The sequence below is a fragment of the Equus przewalskii genome, chromosome 26 (genome assembly GCF_037783145.1).
Source record: "Equus przewalskii isolate Varuska chromosome 26, EquPr2, whole genome shotgun sequence".
NCBI classification, from domain to species: Eukaryota; Metazoa; Chordata; class Mammalia; order Perissodactyla; family Equidae; genus Equus; species Equus przewalskii.
The window spans coordinates 7363259-7384280 of record NC_091856.1 but is presented as its reverse complement, the minus strand read 5'-3'; the positions used below and the strand labels follow the sequence as shown (position 1 = coordinate 7384280).

The 21022-nt window shown below is 38.7% G+C and overlaps 1 protein-coding gene across 5 annotated transcripts in view; it reads right to left on the bottom strand.

Annotated features, from left to right (window-relative positions):
• PLPPR1 (phospholipid phosphatase related 1) overlaps positions 1 to 21022 on the bottom strand; it is a 264088-nt gene that overhangs the window by 212533 nt on the left and 30533 nt on the right. For 3 of the 5 annotated variants that reach the window (XM_070595294.1, XM_070595295.1, XM_070595297.1), the window contains exon 2: positions 18184 to 18286. The exons of the other annotated variants lie outside the window; for them this stretch is intronic. The gene's annotated coding sequence lies outside the window, so the exon portion shown is untranslated. The remainder of the gene's footprint in view (positions 1 to 18183; positions 18287 to 21022) is intronic. 5 annotated transcript variants of the gene reach the window in all.

Genomic DNA, 21022 nt, shown 5'->3' with positions numbered 1-21022 from the left:
TTTACTTTTTCTCTCCAAATGTCTGCTCTTCCTCAGCACTCTCTACCTCAGTGATGACTTTTTATCCCTTTAGCTGCCTAAACCAGAAGCCTAGGATGACTCTTCTCTCTCATCCCCTTAGCCAATCCTGCTGATGCTACTTCTAAGCAGGCCTTGAATGCATCCCATCTCCTCCAGCCCCTATTCCCTTGGTGCAGCCTGCCACTGTCACCAAACTGGCCTTCCTGCCTTTAGTCTAGCCCTTACCTCCTCATACCCAAAGTCCACTAGCTAAACAGCAGCCAGATGGTCTTTCTAAAATCAATTGCAAATCTGATCTCATTCTTTACTGACTTAAAGTTCTGAAAAATCTCTTGATGGATTTCACAATCAAGTTCTGGGTAAAGTTAGCATGACCTACTCAGCTCTTCATAACTTGATTAATTTCTTAACTCAACAAATGTAGAGGAAGCACCTCTTCTAAATGCCAGATACAGTTCTTGGTGCTGGAGGATGCACTGGTGGATAACAAACAAAATCTGAGCACTCACTGAGCTTGTATTCTAGCGTGGAGACAGGCAACAAATCAAGACAAAAAGCAAAGCATGTAGCAAGTTAGAAGCTTAAAGGTTTTATGGAAAGAATATAACAAATAATGGAGTATGGGAGTGCAGATTTGGAGGAAAGATTACAATTTAAATGAGGTGTCAGGGTAGGCCCTTATTGAGATGGTATCATTTGAGATGGAAGAGTGCGAACCACACAGATAGAGGAAGTAGCCAGTGCTAAGTCCTGGGGCAGAAGCATGTCTAGCCTGTGTGAAAAGAGTGATCTTATAACCCCCTGGTAATCTTTTCACCAGCCACAAAGACCTACTTCTAGTTCCTGAATGTGCCATTCTTTCTCTTCTGGGTATTTACATATTAATCCATCTGTCTAGAATGCCCTGCCCTTCCCTTCCTTCTTTCTCTGTGTAACTCCTCCTCATCCTTTAGGGGTTAGCTGGGCACTGCCTCTCTCTTAAACCTTAGTGCGCATACAGATCACCTGAGGTGGAACCTAACAGCCTGCATTTCTAACAAACTCCCAGGAGATGCTGATACTACTAGTCCATGGGCCACAGAAGTAACCAGTCATGGAGGATTGGTCTAGGTCAGTGGTTCTCAGCCTTGGATCGTATTAGAACCACCTGGGGAAACTTTAAATCCCTCCCTGCTCTACAAGAATGCCACATCAGATGAATCAAATCAGGTAGGGCTCAAGTATCAGTGTATTTTCAAGTCTCCAGGTGATCTCAATGTGCAGGCAGGTGGAGAAGCTGTGGAGTCTCTAAAATCCCTTCTAACTCAGAAACCCATCACTGGGACGGACAAGCCTTTCCAGACAAGGCATTACTGATACTACCGGGGCATGACACGGGCATTGCCAATCTAGACACAGGTCTGTAGCACAGTGGTTCTGACCACAGGCTCTAGAATTGACAAGTGTGGGTTCACATCCCAACTCTGTTGCTTGACCTTGGGCAAGTTGTGTTACCTCTCTCAGCCTCAATTTCTTCATCTCTAAAGTGAAAGTCATTCTATCTAACATGTTGGTCTATTGAAGGATTTAAAAAGGTGATTATGCACAGCACTTTGCAGGTAGCCAGTAATTTGAGGCTGCTGTTGATATTAAATATGATATTTTTCAGCACTGCAGCTTTAAAAAAAAAAGAAGGATGCTGGTTTGTTCTCTTGCTTTCCTCCTGAAGAGCATCCACATGGAAAATAACAACAGCCACTAGGGAAGCCTGGATCAGCTTAAGCACCATCAGGGGAACTCTTCCCAATAGTTAATTTCCTCCTCTGTCCTCAGCTCCCAAAGCTATCCTGGGAGGAAGCCATGGCTTTACTTTATGAAACATTAGCCCATGATAACAGACAGTAATTCTAAGTAGTCTTTTGACAAAGCTTTTTCCTATCTCCTGTTCCCCTTGTGCATAGTAAGTAAAGTTGATGTACTCACTAGGAATAAGGTTCTTGTCTGCCTTCATTTGCTAGCCGTGGATTATAGTTCTGATTGCCTTACATGAATCACTCTCTTGGTGGAAGGTGAAACAGCAATGAAATCGTTAAGGTGGTTCCACCTAATTAGTAAGTCATGAGCACATTAGTCTCTTGGTGTTTGCAGGAGGGATTGTGGAGCCAATGAGGCCAGGTTTCCATTTCTTCTAAGCCATGGGAAGCCTGAGAAGTACAAGCGTTTTCCCTACTCTAAGTTGATGAATTTTCACCTATAGCAAACGTTTGAGTACAGGAGCAGTCCTCAAATCCTGCCTCTCCCCACCCCACCAGGCTTGGCTAGCAAGTCTTGAGAAAGAAGGTATGGAAAATTTTATCATAAATTCAGGTTTGTTAAAGCCCTTCAATGATGGTTGAAAACTCTGCTCCAAGACACCCCTGTTTAAAACCCACACCCAGACCAGTCTGCTCTGTTCACTTCCCTCAGCCTTCCATCAATATACTGACATGTATCTACTCTACTCCCACGACTTTACTCACACTGGAATGTTCTTTCTTCTCTCCTACATCTAAAATTTGGGTACTATTTTCCTTAGAAATAACATTATAAAGACTGGTTGGATTTAGTAATGTTATTAGTACAATTAATTCGGTTAATAAATATAAAGTGTTCAGAATAGTGACTTGTACATGGTATGTCCTCAATAAATGTTTGACATTAATATAATTACTATTATTGCCATTATAATGGAAGGTCAGCTTTATTATACTTTAAACATGTTTTTGCCAGCTGACCTGTATTTTAGACATCTTTTAATAACTGAGTATCTTCTAAGCATTATGCTAAATGCGTTATATGCTTCACCTCAGCTAATTTTCACAAGAGCCCTATAAGGAAGATACTATTATTTCTCACTTAAACAATAAAGAAACTGAAGCTCTGATAGGTTAAGGAACTCAGTCAAAGTCATACAGCTAGTTAGTGCCAGAACTAGGATTCAAACACTTGGCTATTCTGTCCTGAAGTCTTTTCTCTTAGTAACAATGTTCCACTTCCTAATAGAACAATGCTTCGTCTTCCTTATTCATTTTTGCTGTTCTCAAATCAAAATGTCAAGGTCATCAAACACAAGAAAAGTCTGAAAAACTGTAACAGTCTAGAAGAGCCTAAGAAGACATGACAAGTAAATGTAATGTGGGATCCTGGAACAGAAAACAGACATTAGGTAAAAACTAAAGAAATCTAAATAAAGTACAGACTTTAGTTAATAATAATGTGTCAGTATTGGTTCATCAACTTTGACAAATGTGCCATAGTAATGTCAACAATATGAGAAATTGATGTGAGTTATACAAGAACTCTCTATAACATTCTTGCAACTTTTCTGTAAATATAAACCTCCTCTTAAATAAGAAGTTTACTTGCTAAAAGTCAATGAATCCTTGCTCAAGGTCTTGCTTGAAACAGTATAATATTTCTAACTATAAAGTCTCACTCAAAAAACTGGAAGATTACATTGACTAATGCACATTTTGGAGCTTGGAGCAATATAGCAGTTTTTGAGTTCTCTAATCCAAATTACCCACCTTCTAAAACATCCCATTAAATAAGTTTAGTGAGATGATTATAAAGCAGGATCCTAGAATTCGTAGTAATTCCTCCCTCTGGAATTCTGACCAGAGTAAAGAATATTTGACCCATTGTTTAAAAAAAAAACTGCTTTAATGAAAACAGAGAATGTGTTATGTAGAATATTAAGGCTGGGAATCCAAGACCAATTATTCTGAGAAAAGCTCTTTTCCATAAATGTGCCAAGGCAATGTTAAGGATCTATGCAGCCTAACTCCAATGGTATGAAAAGAAGTGAGTCCTCAATTCAATGTCGCTGTACTCATAATATGACATCTACAATACCCTGCACTGGAGGCACTTTTCAAATAGCAAGTCCTGAATACATACATATCTTGGCTACTTAAAGAGGTCTGTGCAGGGAGAAAGTCAAATGCCATGGAATTCCTTGGTGGCCTGTGTAAAAATTAGGGTGAGAAAGAAAGCCTAATAATAACAATTCCTTCAAATACTCTGAAAAGGTCAAAGATTCAACCCTCCTGATCAGTGTGACAGTTTAAAAATATGTCCACAAATTCTTGACACGCCTCCTATCCAGGTCTACGTCTTCCGTGCTCGAAACTGTATGCTTCAACCAACAGCATACTGTGGAAGAGAAGTAATGCTTCCAAAGGTAAGTCATAAAAAGCAATGTGCTTGTGCTTTGCTCGCAGGAATACTTGCTCCTGAAACCTTTCAGCCTCTGTGTCTGCTCTGGCCCCCTGTGGTTCTAGCTCCAGCCACTGTTTGACCATCACTACATAAGAAAGTCTGAGCCAGGACAACTTAGTCAAATACTTCCTGAATTCTTGGCCCACAAAATCTGTGAGAGATGATAAAATTATTGTTGCTGTTTTAATTCACTGAATTTTGAGGCAGTGTATTATGCAGCAATAGTTAACGGGAATAGTCAGTTTATCACTGTTCAAGAAAAGCGTTGGGTTAATATAAAGTGTCAGTACTGAGTAATCACGATTCACTGACTGTATTGTGTCAAACCTAGCCATAGAATCATAAATATACGTTTATATTAATGGAAAGTAATTTTGTTTTATTTTAATACTATAACTATTTACTCATTACCCAGAGCCTCTGCTTTAATTTAGAAAATATTTGTTAAGCATCTACTATGTGTAAGACACTATGACAGGCATTAGGAATTTAATGGTGTAAAAGATAAACATATACTCAGTTTCATGGAACTTACACTCCAGTGGGAGAAACAGACAAAACAATTAAACAAATCAAGTGATTACCAATTATAATAAGTGCTATGAAGGAAACCAACAAGGTGCTCAGGGAAATCCTACTTTTGACAGGTGGTTAAGAAAGGTCTCTATGAGGAGATGGAATATGAGACAAGACCAAAAGATGAAGAAATAACCAGTCATGTTAAGAGCAGCAGAAATGTTCCTAGAAGTGGAACAACATGGGCAAAGGATCTGAGGTGGAAATATGCCAGGACCAGAGTAAAGTCAGTGTGGCTAGAGCTTAATGTGCAAGAGGAATATGGAAGAGACAGCTAGTGTTCCACCAAAGAATGCCCATTCTGTGTTGTAGAATTATTTTGGAGACATGGCTTTCCACTAAGAGATTTTATTTCTCAACCCTACCCCCTTGCATGCCAGCACAGTCATGTGACTGAATCCTGGTCAAAAGAATACGGGTGGAAGAGCCACCACTAGACCGGGCCCATACAAACTCTCCACTCTCTTTGCTTAAGTGCCAGCTAGACATTAATACCTACAGTGTCCTTAAAAACCACATGTGAAGATGCCATATCGCTATCAATCTGAGCCCCTGAATGACTGCATGGAACAAAGGCCCCTCCTCTCTACCTCTTTCTACCAACTGGTCTTATATGAGCAAGAAATAAGCCTCTACTGGTGTTAAGCCATGAGATTTCAGAATTTAGCTGTTACAGCAGTTACTATTCCCTTAACTGAAAGAAGGGAGAGTGATACAAGATTCAGCTGGAATTCATAGTGAGGGGCTGGATCAAATGATAAGGAATTTGAGTTTTACTCTAAGAGCACTGAGAACCCATTACTGTATGCAGGGAAGTGAGATGATCTGATTTACATTTTAAGATTACTCTGGTTTCCTTAGAGACTGGATTGGAAGGCAAAAGAATAAACGTATTGTGTTGGGCTATTACAAAGGGTCAACATGAAGTAAAGAAATGGAAGCCCCATGTTCTGTCAACTTGGAACTCTCAGCTTGGTCCAGAAAAGCAAAGTTCACAGAATCAGAATTTCTCTTAAATGAAAAGGAATAATCATCTGATTCAAAAGAGTGATTTGTACATTACCTAGCAGCTCCTTGATTTTACGGAACTCTTAATAAACACTTCATGTATTTTAGAAAACATAATCTACTCATATATCATCTCACACTGGCTATGTTAAGGAAAGTTTATATCAGGCTTCTTACTACTGGAGATATGTGTAAAACCACACGAAGATGGTCTGATCTGTATCAAGCCCAGTCCCATCCTGCTACTCCTAAAACCAAACTCTGAGCATGACCCAAGACTACGGCAAAGTAAGATACTATCACTTTGAGGATTGAAAACATCTGGTGGACACAATGATGAATAAATAATCCAAAGGAAATCGTACTTCCAAACACAAGCCCAATGGGAACACAGGAGACAGAACACCTTAGTTGGCCCAGTGGGTGTGTAATTGGAGGGTGGGGTTGGAGTGGGCAGAGTCACAAGACAAAGAGTTTGAGTACAAGTTTATCCAGGCAAAGAGGCACTATGTCACTTAATAATATAGGATATATTATTTCTTTGCTTTATCTTACAATTGCCATCTACTGGATCTAACTTTCATTGGAGGATCTCTTCTGAGAAAGAATCTTTAGCCAAATACAAAGTTCAGGTGATTTTAGTTATCTTTCACAAGTTAATACTTTCAAAGCACTGTTATAATTTGTCAAAAGATATTCTAAACATGTTCCCCAAGATGTAATGGGTTAAATCAGAGTCTGAAACAATCAAGTCTAAAATATGTAAAATATACTATGCCTAAAATCTAGCAAAGTATTTGTTGCTTTTCATGTTTAATGTAAAGAGTGTCAAAAGGCTTTTTATACTGCAATACTCAGGTATACCAACATTAAAGGAATAATGACTATATGTTACCTCAGGAGTGCTAAACTGAAATAAATCTAGGCATCAATGAGCCCCATTTACACATTTATTCTCTGAAAACATGTATGTGTGTGTGAATATATATATATATATATATATTTAATTATCTTCTTTCAGACAACTTCTGTCAGTTTGAAACGACTTTTGTTGTTGTATTGCAGTAGTTAATGTTGGTTTAATGTGATCTTTGACATCTGCATGAAATTCTCAGGTTTTAGGAAGGAAATCTCACACAACACACACACACAAACACATCAAACCTTGCCAAAACTGTGAATGCCTCAGAAATACTTGCAAGAGCCAGAATTTGATTGAGAGCTAGAAACCGTATACATTAACAATTTTTAGCTTTTACCCACTCTTTAGCTTTGACCTATGAAATTACATGACTCAAAGCCCAAATATGCAGCTGTTCACAAATATTCAAAGTGATTCCCAAATGGCATGATAGTTCTTATCTCTCTTAAAGGTTTTAAACTCAAGCCAACCATACAGTATTCCCTGATCTTCTCAACCTGAAGATTTTATTTAGATTTGAGAGGACCTGTAGAGGGTTATCATCCTAAAGTTGTTCACACTGATTTCCAGAGACACTGACCAGTCATTTGTTAACCCATTCCAACAAACATTAATGAGTCTTCACGATGTACCAGTTATGATACTATATAGTGAGGACCCTACATAAAGATGACATCATCCAAACCCTTGAGAAGAGAACAATCTCTAATATAATGCAATACATGTTTTGGGAACAGAGGCACAGGACAATTAACTCTGCCTGAATGACCGGGGCCTCAGTAGTCAAATGAATTCATCTGAACACGAATTCTCATGTTTTCCTTGTTCAGTATGTTCCCTCCAAGACCTCAGTCTTGACGAAAGCCTTCCATTAATATTTCAAGGAGTCTAGAGGGCATCTCATATAATCTTTTCATTCTCCCACTTGGCCTCTATGTTCATTGGTCATCACAGCCTCCCTTATGCTCTGTCATTGATAGGCAAGGACACTTCACTGTTGGTGTGATACTGAGTGGGGGAGGTTCCTCTCTCACATTCAGTGTCACTTTGTTCTCTAGTCATCTAAGCAGCTTCAAGCCTCTGTCCATAATATCTTTCTCCATATGGCTCATACTCACTGGTGGGGACAAGAATTGGCACCCATTGCCATTATATTCTATCCATTTCCTTATGTTTTACCCATGTTCAAATGATACCTTGTTATACGTATGCTTCTGCAACCTGCTTTTTTTTCCATTACTGGTATTCTTTTAATACAGTCTATTGACATATAAACACTAGGCCATGCCCTTCAATGCTCTTTGCATTCCACTGTATAAGTACACTTCTCACTCTCCAAAGCAGATGCCCAGCTGCTCTCTGTGAGAGCAGCAGTTCTCCTGCAACCTTGTCAACCCTAGATGTTATCAATTTGGCCTCTACCAATCTGATAGGTGAAAAATGGAATCTCATTATTTATTCCCCAATGAATGGTAAGGTTGAGCATTACATTCAACGCCTTATATGTCTGCCTTCTTATATTTCTTGGCCTCAGTTGCTTCCCAGGCTTTCAGTTGCTTATTTTTCTTCTGCTGTGGCAGAAACCAAGGGACCTCATATACACTTGTGATTCTACTGCCCAGAGCCAAGCAGTTACTTGCTTAGGAATACAGGAGTTCATCTTGGCCGTCTACATGTAGTCAGGGCAACCAGTCCTCTGACCCTCCTGACACTTGCAGGGAGGTGGAACACCACACCACAGGCACAGGATCCTTATCATGAGTGACTATCAAAAGAGCTGAATGCCACCATACAGAGGAGTTAAGCTCCATCAAACTAACTTCAAACAGTGGAGAACCAGGAGATAATAGTGATCCAGGAAGATAAATTTCATGCCCTCTCTCCTTTCCACAGCCTGCTCTGAAGCATAATGTCTATGAACAATCTGTTCTGAAGATAACCCACACAGCCAAGTAGACAGACATGTCATTCAACTGACTATCTCTCCTTGGATTTTTGTGAAGCAGTGACCATAGTGTAACACTTCATCTTGCATTGCTCCCCTCTCTCCTTTCATCAGCTCTCTTTTCCATTGCAAGCCTGTAGCAGGTTGTACTTTTAGGGGGAGGTTACAGGATTCATTAACACTCTCTGAAGAATGTAATGCTTAGATTGGGTCTATGTTTAGACAGACGACTCTGGAGACATAATGGAAACTGAGTAGGTATTAGGGAGAGACTAATACAAGGAGACATGTTTTTTAGGAGTTTATTCCATTGATGCAGGTGCCAGAGTTAGGGTAATAATAGTGGAAAGAAATAAAGGTCTTATTGAAGAGAGTTTGGGGAATTAAGTGTTGATTAAATCATTCATGAGGAGAACGTAGAGGAAGAAGGGGTAAAGCATGAGTAACAAGAGTTGTTAAAGACTAGAGAAAGAAGAGGCATTGAGAAGACAGAACGATGGGGAAGTAAAAGAGTCTGGAAAAGAAAGAATTTCAAGGAAAGATTGGCTAATGATGTTCAACAATGCAGAAAGGTCAAATAGCCTAAGACAAAGGAGGAGCTATGAATCCAGCCATAAGGTATTACCATAATATCAGTATTAAAGGAGGGACAGAGTGCAGAAGTGACAGTGGGTTTTAAATAAAGACAGATTGGTGAGAGTGATGTCAGCATCATGGCAGAGTGAGCTGTTCCCTTAATCTCTCCCCACTAAGACACAATGAAAAGGACATGCACTGACCAACAGAGGACATCCACACACCAGAACAGATGTCTGAGAGATCCATGCAGCCATACATCTGAAGGCAGGGGTACTGGATCCCCCAAGAAGCAGTGGAAGAAAGTAAGTGGATCTCCTCCTCCTCACAGAGGCAGCAATCTAGGGCATGAGACCTCATGCAGTGACCAGCATGCAACTCTGAGAAGGGATGAGGGGGAAAGCAAGCCCTCCACAAGAACGTTTTTGCTCTCAGAGTTGCTTCCACGGGAATGTTCCACACCAAGGCAGTTAAGCCACCACAGGGGCACCCCCACAAATCCAAGCAGCCCAGGTGGGCTGCTAGTGAGTGCAGAGCAGGAGTGTGGGTGGGAAAGAAAGTGCCCCCACCCCCATCCCACCTGGCACACCAGCTCCACTGGTCAGCCAGGGCAGGGGATCCACACCAGAGCACGTGCACCTGTGTGTGTCAAGCAGGAGCAGCCAGTGGGCAAACACAGACAGGTCCTGTTGGCACAGCTTCCAATGGATGGGCACAAATCCTAGTGGACATGGGAGGCTCAGAAAACACAGCTCCTGCCCAGTGGTGGCAGGTGGAATCTGCAACCATATACTACCACTATGCACCAGCAAAGGTCCACCCCATCAAACACCATGAAAAAATACATGAACACTCCAGACCAGAAGGAAAATGACAAGTGTCCAGAAATTAATCCTGAAGTCACAGAAATTTACAATCTAAATGACAGAATTCAAAATAGTTATCATAAACAAACTCAGTGAGTTACAAGAAAACTTAGCAAGACAGTTCAATGAACTCAGGAACAAAATTAATGAGCAGAGAGAATTCTTCACAAAAGAGATTGAAATTCTAAAAAATAAAAAAACCAACAGAAATGCTGGAGATGAAGAACAGAATGAATGAGATAAAAAAACTATTTAGAATCCTTAAAAAACACAGCCGACATTATGGAGGACAGAATTAGTAATTTAGAAAACAGACATACAGAAATGCTTCAGGTGGAGGAGAGAGAACTAAGAATAAATAGAAATGAGCAAATTCTCCAAGAAATATCTGACTCAATTAGGAAATGCAACATAAGGATTATACGTATTCCAGTGGGAGAAGAGAAGGAGAAAGGAGCAGAGAACTTGTTCAAAGAAATAATAGCTGAGAACTTCCCAAACCTGGAGAAGGAGCTGGAATTACAGGTAAATGAAGCCAATATAACTCCTAATAACACCAATGTAAAACAACCTTTTCCAAGGCATATATTAGTAAAAGTGGCAAAAGTCAATGACAAAGAAAAAATATTAAGGGCAGCAAGGCAGAAGAAAATAACCTACAAACCCCTATCAGGCTTTCAGCAGAAATCCTACAGGATAACAGAGGGTGAAATGATATATTCAAAACACTGAAAGATAAAAACTTTCAGTCAAGAATACTCTATCCAGTGAAAATATCTTTCAGATATGATGGAGAAATAAAAACTTTCCCAGATAAACAAAAGCTGAGGGAGTTCATTGCCACAAGACAGCACCCCCCCCCCCCAGGAAGAAATTATCAAGAAGGCCCTCATACCTGAAAAAAAAGGAAAGGTTTACAAAGCCTTGAGCAAGGAGATAAATAGACAAAATCAGAAAATTGCAGCTCTCTATCAGAACATGTTAGAAAAATTGTAACATTAAAGATAAAGGGAAGAAAAGCACCAAAAATAACTATTATCACTTCATTTTGATCACAAAACAAAATAGAATAAGTTGTGACAACAATAAACTAGACAGGGAAGAGGAAAGGGATGGAACCTGCTTAGGCTAAGGAGATAAGAGGTTATCAGAAAATGGACTATATCATCCATGAGATCTTTTATACAAATCTCACAGTAACTACCAGAGAAAATATCAGAACAGAGATATAAATGATAAATAAAGAGAAAATCATGATAGAAAATCACCAAACTGAAATGGCAGTTGGAAATACACAGGACAAGAAACAAGGGAAATATAGAACAACCAGAAAACAAGAGATAAAATGGCAGCATTAAGCCTTCATACATCAATAATCACTCTAAATGTAAACAGATTGAATTCTCCAATCAAAAGACACAAAGTGGCTGGATGGATCAAAAAACAAGACCCAACAATATGCTGCCTCCATGAAACACATCTCAGCTATAAAGACACACACAGACTCAGAGTGGAGGGACGGAAGATGATACTCCAAGCAAATGGCAAACAAAAGAAAGCATCTGTTGCCATACTTATATCAGACAAAGTAGACTTCAAGATAAAAAAGGCAATGAGAGACAAAGAGGGTCAGTATATAATGATAAAATGGACATTCTACCAAGAGGACATAACACCTATAAATATATGTGCACCTAACCCAGGAGCACCAAAGTACATAAAGCAACTATTAACAGACCTAAAGGGAGAAATTAACAGCAACAGAGCAATAGTAGGGGACCTCAACACCCCACTCACATCAATGGATAGATCATCCAGACAGAAAGTCAACAAGGAAATAGTGGAATTACATGAAAAACTAGACAAGTTTTTTATATATATATATAAAACACTCCATCCAAAAGCATCAGAATACACATTCTTTTAAAGTGCACCAGGAACATTCTCAAAGACAGACCATATGTTGGGAAACAAAGCAAGCCTCAATAAATTTAAGAAGATTGAAATCATACCAAGCATCTTTTCCAACCATAATGCTATGAAACTAGAAATCAACCACAAGAAAAAATCCGGGAAAGTGACAAATATGTGGAGACTAAAGAACATGCTACTGAACAACCAATGGATCATTGAAGAACTTAAAGATGAAATCAAAGAATATCTGAAGACAAATGAAAATGATAATACATCATACCAATTCATACAGGATGCAGCAAAAGTGCTAATGGGGGGCTGGCCCCGTGGCCGAGTGGTTAAGTTTGCGCGCTCCGCTGCAGGTGGCCCAGCGTTTCCTTGGTTCGGGTCCTGGGCGCAGACATGGCTCTGCTCGTCAAACCACGCTGAGGCGGCATCCCACATGCCACAACTAGAGGGACCCATAACGAAGAATATACAAGTATGTACCGGGGGGCTTTGGGGAGAAAAAGGAAAAAAATAAAATCCTTAAAAAAAAAAAGTGCTAATAGGGAAATTCATAGCAATACAGGCCCACCTTAACAAAAAAGAAAAATCTCAAATAAGTAATCTTAAACTACACCTAACAGAACCAGAAAAAGAAGAACAAACAAAGCCCAAAGTCAGCAGGAGAGAAATAGTAAAAACTAGAGCAGAAATAAATGAAATAGAAAACAACAACAACAAAAAAAACATTAGAAAGGATCAATGAAACTAAGAGCTGACTCTTCGAGAAGATAAACAAAACTGACAAACCCTTAGCCAGACTCACTAAAAAAAAAAAAGAGAGAAGGTTCAAATAAGTAAAATTAGAAATGAAAGAGGAAAAATTACAATGGATACCACAGAAATACAAAAGATAAGAGAATTCTATGAAAAACTATATGCCAACAAATTGGACAATCTGGAAGAAATAGATAAATTCTTAGACTCATACAACCTTCCAAAACTGAATCAAAAAGAAATAGAGAATCTGAATAGACCAATCACAAGTAAAGGGATTGAAACAGTAATCAGAAATCTCCCTAAAAATAAAAGTCCAGGGTCAGATGGTTTCTCTGGAGAATTCTACCAAACATTCAAAGAAGATTGAACACCTATCCTTCTTAAACTATTCCAAAAATTGAAGAAGACGGAGTACTTCCTAACTCATTCTGTGAGGCCAACATCACCCTGATCCCAAAGCCAGACAAGGATAACACAAAGAAGGAAAATTACAGGCCAATATCACTGATGATCATAGATACAAAAATCCTCAATGAAATACTGGCAAACTGAATATAGAAATATACTCAAAGGATCATACACCACGATCAAGTGGGATTTATATCAGGGACAAAGGTATGGTTCAACATGCACAAATTAATCAATGTGGTATAGCACATTAACAAAATGAGGAATAAAAATCACATGATCATCTCAATAGATGCAGAGAAAGTATTTGACAAGATCCAACACACATTTATGACAAAAACTCTCAAAAAAATGGGTATAGAAGGAAAGTATCTCAACATAATAAATGCCTTATATGACAAACCAAGAGCCAACATCATACTCAATGGAGAAAAACCAAAAGCCATCCCTCTGAGAACAGGAACAAGACAAAGGTGTCCACTCTCACCACTCTTATTCAACATAGTACTGGAGGTTTTGGCCAGAGCAATTAGGCAAGGAAAGGAAATAAAGGGTATCAAACTGGTAAGGAAGAAGAGAAACTCTCGCTGTTTGCAGATGACATGCTTCTATTTATAGAAAACCCTAAATAATCTATCAGAAAACTATTAGAAATAATGAACAACTACAGCAAAGTTGCAGGGTACAAAGTCAACTTACAAAAATCAGTTGCATTTTTATACTGTCACAATGAACCTACAAAAAGAGAACTCAAGAATACAATCCCATTTACAACTGCAACAAAAAGAATCTAATATCTAGGAATAAATTTAACCAAGTAGGTAAAAGATTTATGCAATGAAAACTATAAGACATTATTGAAAGAAATCGATGATGACATAAAGAAATGGAAAGATATTCCATGCACATGGATTGGAAGAATAAACTTAGTTAAAAGGTCCATATTACCTAAAGCAATCTACAGATTCAATGCACTCCCAATCAGAATCCCAATTACATTCTTAATAGAAATAGAACAAAGAATCCTAAAATTCATATGGAACAACAAAAGACCCCGAATAGCTAAAGTAATCCTGAGAAAATAGAACAAAGCTAGAAGCATCACAATCTCTGACTTCAAAACATACTACAGAGCTATAGTAATCAAAACAGCATGGTACTGGCACAAAAACAGACACACAGATCAACAGAACAGAACTGAAAACCCAGAAATAAAACCACACATCTACAGACAGCTAATCTTCAACAAAGGAGCGAAGAACATACAATGGAGAAAGGAAAGTGTCTTCAATAAATGGTGCTGGGAAAACTGGACAGCCATATAGAAAAGAATGAAAGTAGATCATTATCTTCTGCCATACACAAAAATTAACTCAAAATGGATTAAAGACTTGAAGGTAAGACAAAACTCCTAGAAGAAAATATAGGCAGTACACTCTGACATTGGTCCTAGCAGCACCTTTTCAAATACCATGTCTACTCAGGCAAGGGAAACAAAAGAAAAAATAAACAAACCAGACTACATCAGACTAAAGAGCTTCTGCAAGGCAAAGGAAACCAGGAACAAAATAAAAACGCAACTCCAACTCGGAGAAAATATTTGCAAATCATATATTTGACAAGGGGTTAATCTTCAAAATATATAAAGAACTCACACAACTCAATGACCAAAAAAACAAACAACCCAATCAAAAAATGGGCAGAGGATACAAAGAGACATTTTTCCAAAGAAGACATACAGATGGCCAGCAGGCACATGAAAAGATGTGAACATCACTAATTATTAGGGAAATGCAAATCAAAACTACAATGAGATATCACCTTATAGCTGTTAGAATGGCTATAATTACCAAGACAAAAAACAAGTGTTGGAAAGGATACGGAGAAAAGGGAATCCTCATTCACTGCTGGTGCAAATGCAAACTGGTGCAGCCACTACGGAAAAGAGTATGGAGATTCCTCAAAAAATTAAAAATAGAAATATCATATGACCCAGCTATCCCACTACTGGGTGTTTATCCAAAGAACTTGAAATCAACAATTCAAAGAGACTTATGCACCTCTATGTTCATTGCAGTATTATTCACAATAGCCAAGATGTGGAAGCAGCCCAAGTGTCCTTCAACAGATGAATAGATAAAGATGATGCAGTATATATATATACAATGGAATTCTTCTCATTCATAAAAAAAGACAAAATGGTCCCATTTGCAACAACATGGAAGGACCTCATGGGTATTATGTTAAGTGAAATAAGCCAGACAGAGAAAGACAAACACCATATGATTTCACTCATATGTGGAAGATAAACAAATACATGGACAAAGAGAACAGATTAGTCTTTACCAGAGGGAAGGGGATTAGGGGGTGGGCCTAAGGGGTAAAGGGGCACATATATACGGTGATTGACAAATAATAATGTACACCTGAAATTTCACAATGTTATAAACTATTATTACCTCAATTTTTAAAAAAAGGATAGGTTGGTAAAATAAGATGATTAAACAATGGTCTGAAGTTGTAGTGGGAACCCAGGGGGAAATCCAGGGTACAGGAAATCAGAGGGCCTGGGATCCTCCAACTGAAAGGCCGGGGTTACAATTTTAATGCAAGGCTGGGGGAATGTGTCAAGATTTCTCAGGCAAGAAGGCAAAAATATTTTTGAGAAAAGCTGGAAAAGAAATATTCTTAGTAACTGAAAAGAGATTCCAGAGAATTCAGGGTAATGGGATAAAAGGAGGTCAGAGTGTGGGGGGGTGCTCATTTCCAAGTCATAGTCCCACCGTTAATGATTCAAAGTTTTATGTAAATTTAGCGTTCATTTTCTAGCTATCCCCAGAGTTTACAGTCACCAGTGTGTTTGGATTTGTGGTTTCCTGGGAAGCCATTCTGTCCCCAAATTACTACATATTACCAGTGCCTGAAACACCACCAATACAAATCTATTGCTCTGAAATTACTGTTTACAGGTGCTTCTAGGACGATAACCTCTAACGTGGTTGTGAAAATTAGATGAGAGCAATGCACTGTGGGAAGTATATACTAGGAATGTGGGGGGCTTCAGGAGATTGGAGAGGGTTTCTGAAAGGTTAGAGAGGAAGACAGCAAAGGGAAAATTTACCTACTTCATTATTTCTATTTAGGATAATGCTTCCTTCTAAAACCCATAAAACAACCTGTTCCTTTACATAAGTTATTATGTCTCCTGCAAACACACACACACCCCCTTTGCTTTTTATTTTAAGTAAACTTCAGAGAATGCAAAAAGAAACTTCATTTCAGTCTGTGTGAATTATTGCAAATCCAAAAGAGGAACCCGAAATAATAAGCGTCAACTCTGAAACGTGACTTGTGCTCCATAATCAAGATGTCTGGCTGAGCTGTCTTTTAATCAGGAGTCAGAAGTATATCCGGCAGCCAAAATCTTCAATTACTGAAAGCCTCCCTCAGAAAAAATTGTAAAATGTGTTGCAAGTTATATCTTAATTAACATGTTATTTTTAAAAAGTTATCATAAATGAAAATTAATAGGATGAAGAGCTCTAAAGGACACCTTACATTGGCTAGAAATTTGCTTCTGGTTTCACCGAAGAATGAAGATCTAGATTGGCAAAATGAGATCACACAGCTATAAATGTGAGGCTACAGAGTAATGCTATTTTTTTTTAAAGGCAGACCTGAATCTGTCCACCCAAAGGCACACAGACCCAATCAATCAGGGTATTATCCACCTCGGGAAGCTACTAAATTAGTCCCACACTTTGGGGACTTTCCTCCATAGTCCTTTGGATCTTTTCACTGGTGACACCAAGACACTGGGCTTGGTTTTAGGAAATAGTCAAAAGCAGTTCAGAGCTTGGTTTGGTAAATCAGATAGATGATAGGACAGAGAATCACCACTTTTTGTTAAAGAAGGGAGGGTGGTTATAAAAGGATGAAAATTACCTTCATACACCTTTTAAACTGCCTCTGGGGGAAACCCACCAAGGGAAATTTTGAAAGTGTTTTAAGAAATGGCAGTATTATCAGAATAAATATATATAAAGTCTAAAATGACTTTTATTTTAAGTCATTTAAAATATGATTGAGATATAGAAAGTCCCTCCAAGCTTGCTACAGAATGGAGAGCTTATACTCAATACGTTATTTTTAATGCATTTTAAAGAAAATGTGATAAGGATTCTCTAAATTCTTGTATATTTTAAATCTCATTACTTTATAGCCATACTGCATATTCTCTCCATATGATTATAGGAAGCATTTTATATATACACTGAATTCAAAAGTCTTTTGCAAACAGGTGGCTGATGAATAACCAGATCTTTAATTCATAAATTTAACTTGTTACACTCATTTGCTTTATTGTGTGTAATACACACAAACCCTGAATGATTCACACAAACTATTTTTTACTCATAAAAACATGCCAAAACCTTTTCAGAGAGTTGCTTTTGTCTCTTTTTAGAGTGTTCATTCTTCAGTGTGTATAAACAAGCAAATGTTTTGATATTCAAATTAATGAAAGCAGTAGAGATGAGAAATGAATCCATCTGAAAATCATACACTTCCATTTGATGCATATTAATGAAAAGCTCACACACAAATAAGTTATTTGAGGGGGTATCCACCTTACATGCAATGAAAAATTCCCCTGCAGGTAAAACAGATAGAAACGTTATTTCGTAGTTAACCACAGAATCTGAATTCTAATTCTCCCTCCCCCAGAAGAGCAAATGGCTGGAAGCACGGACTTCGAGGGTAGGGTGATATGGATTCAAACCCTGACGCAGCTATTTGTCAGTTGTGTGACCTTGAGCAAGTTAATTCACTTTTTTGAGCCTTAATTCATTCATCAATAATACGGAAATAATAACAATACTCATTTCACAAAGTAATTTTAAGAATTAAAAAAGAGGGTGCATGTAACTTTCTTAGCATAGTACCTGGGATGACTTTAGTTGTCGTTGTTATAAAGATGATCATTAGGTTGAGCAACTCTGTTTTTTCTGTGCATCAGTCTTCTCGCCTATAAAATGGGACTGTTACCTAATTGAGGAATGAGAAATAAATGAGATGACATAGAAAACTTAAATGCTATGCAATACTGGATTTTGTCAGGATACAAAGTGTTCTTTTGCCTGCATTACAAAGAACAATAAAATGCCTTATTCCCTAAGCCATTTCAGACTGAGCACACATTCTGAAGTCCTGGCATTTCCTCTGTTAGCCATAAGGCTTTGGTAATTTCAGTCTGAAGTGGTTGAGTTTCTCTGGGCTTCACCAACAGATGGAATCATAGTAGGTATAATAAATCAGATTGTACTGGTTCCTGCCCCATCTACTCAGGCAGGACCTGCAGCAACCCCACCCCGACCCCTCAGAGTCTCTCTCAGGTATGTCTGGTGTTCCCCAGATTTTAGCTCAGAATAAACTCTCCCAAATTTTCATTTATAGATTGGTTATAGATTATTTTCGTTCACAATACAAATTACCAGAGCTAGTGGTCCAGAAGAGGGTCCAGGGTCTGACTACACTGGATGTCAACACAAACCCACCCTTGGTGAGAGGAATCCCCAAGAACTTTTCACCAAGGCCTCAACCAACTCTTGGCAGCCCTGTGCACCAAGGAGGAATTCTGAAATCAAGCTCTTTCCCAGGTTCTAACTAAGAAAAGAGAGGTGGGGCCCCTCTGCTTTTGTCTCCCCTAACCTATCTGTTCTTTATCATCCCACCCAGTCTCTGATGGGGAGTAAGGCTCAGAGCTCTTCCGCATGTCCAGTCCTCAGCTAAGCTCTCCTTGCTTCCCTCCAGCTCTCTCCATCACAAGACATTTGTGGACTGTAAAACAAAAATGGTGCAGAGAAAGTAAGAAATATCTCCTGCTTCTCTCACTCCATGGCCTGGGGACGCTGGCTTCATGAAGGGAGGGTTATAACCTTGAAGAGGTAAAGTGGGTCAGGCTTTTGTACTGTAATAGGTGGAGTCATTATTGCTCTGCAGTGCCTTTTTAATGCATCTGGAATCTTCTTTTTCTTATTCTGGCTGAGAGGAAATTCTGCTGCTTCTCTTTCTTTTCTTCCTCAGTTAAACGGGCAAGGGTGTGTGTGGCCCAAAGCAAAAGAAAGGGAGAACTTCAGATCTGGGACCTTCAAATTGGTTTCTAAAACCCCTGACAAGTCACCAGGGAGAAAAAGGAAGAAGGGATTAAACTGGACATATCTCTGTGGGAAAATTTGAGCACAAGAGACTGAGTAGAGAAAACGCCTGTGACCCAGTAACATTTACAAACAAATGTTGTAAATGTTACAACAACCAAATCCTATGGGTAACTGAGCCCAGAAAGCAATAGGGGCCACCACCAGTGTCAGTGACTTTTGTAGCTGGGGACTGAGTAATATATCCAAGTTGAATGACCACTCAGAGACTGGATTAAGAGATCTTAATCAACCCTGAGGCATCGGTCAAAAACACTTTTACCAGCCTTAGAAATCTTCAAAATCAAAAGACTAGGGACATATAAGGAGCTGTCACAGAATGATAAAGGTATATACAGCATCATGGGTTACATTCAGGTAGTCCTTAGGGCCAAAGACTGAAATTCTTACTTGATGTTCATTTAATCCTAGCTGGAAGTTCAGCTATCTCTGGGCAGGTATAAGATCTTAGCTCCACTTGGCAATGATGGGACCTGATTTCTCAAATCAAACTGGATCCCTTGGCCCTCCACTGAGTTGTCCTGACTCTATAACATGACCTCAGAATCTGAAGATGACCTGGGAATGGCTGAAACTTGAAGGTGCCTTTGTCTTAGATGGAAAGGATGCTATGGGTGCAGCCTGGTCCAGATCTGATAGAGACACATGACCAGAAAAAAGAACTAGGGGACAGAAATAACCCAAGACAGTGTTATTTAAATACCAGGATGAAGGAGAAACATTGAAACACAATCTCTTTAAAGTTATATGTGCTTCTGAGGAATGAATAACACTTTCATGGGAATATATAATCCTGTGGGTCAAGTGTCTAATACATACTTCCAGAAATAACTAGGTATGTTTAGCCTTTAAAAAATAATCCATAGAGAGAACTTAAAGCCACTTCACCTGGCCAAAATTGTCAAAATAAGACAAATGAGTAAAAGCTACAGGAAGACAGATTTCAAAGACATTTAAGATAAAATGTTTAAACAACTGAAAGATGGAATAGGTTACCTTTGGAGCCTCTATAATAAAATATTAAGAGTATAGGTTTGAGAATCCGAAAACCATGGATTTGAATCCTGATGTTAAACTGTACTAGTTGTGTTACTCAACTTCTTTGGGCCTCCCTTTTTCCATCTGAAGGATATGGATAATAACAGTGGAATAATCCTGGAATATTGAAGGATTAATGAGATAACGTAGTCACAAGTTGCATAATGATGGAGACAAGTTCTGAGAAATGAATCATTAGGTGGTTTCATCATTTTGTAAACATCATAGAGGGTACTTACACAAACCTAGATGGTTTGGCCTACTACACACCTAGGCTACACAGTACTAATCTTATGGGATCACCACCTTATGTGCAGTCCGTCTTTGACTGAAATGTCGTTATGCAGCGCATGACTGTACATAAAGCATTTATACAGAATCTGGCACTTAAGAACACTCAGTGAATGGAAGTTGTTATTATTACTGCTTTTGTGTTAGTAATGGGCATAAAGTAGAAGTTGGCAACTACAGATCGAGAAGATAGCTTTGGAGACTTTACATCATGTAAACAAACAATGTTTTTTTCTAA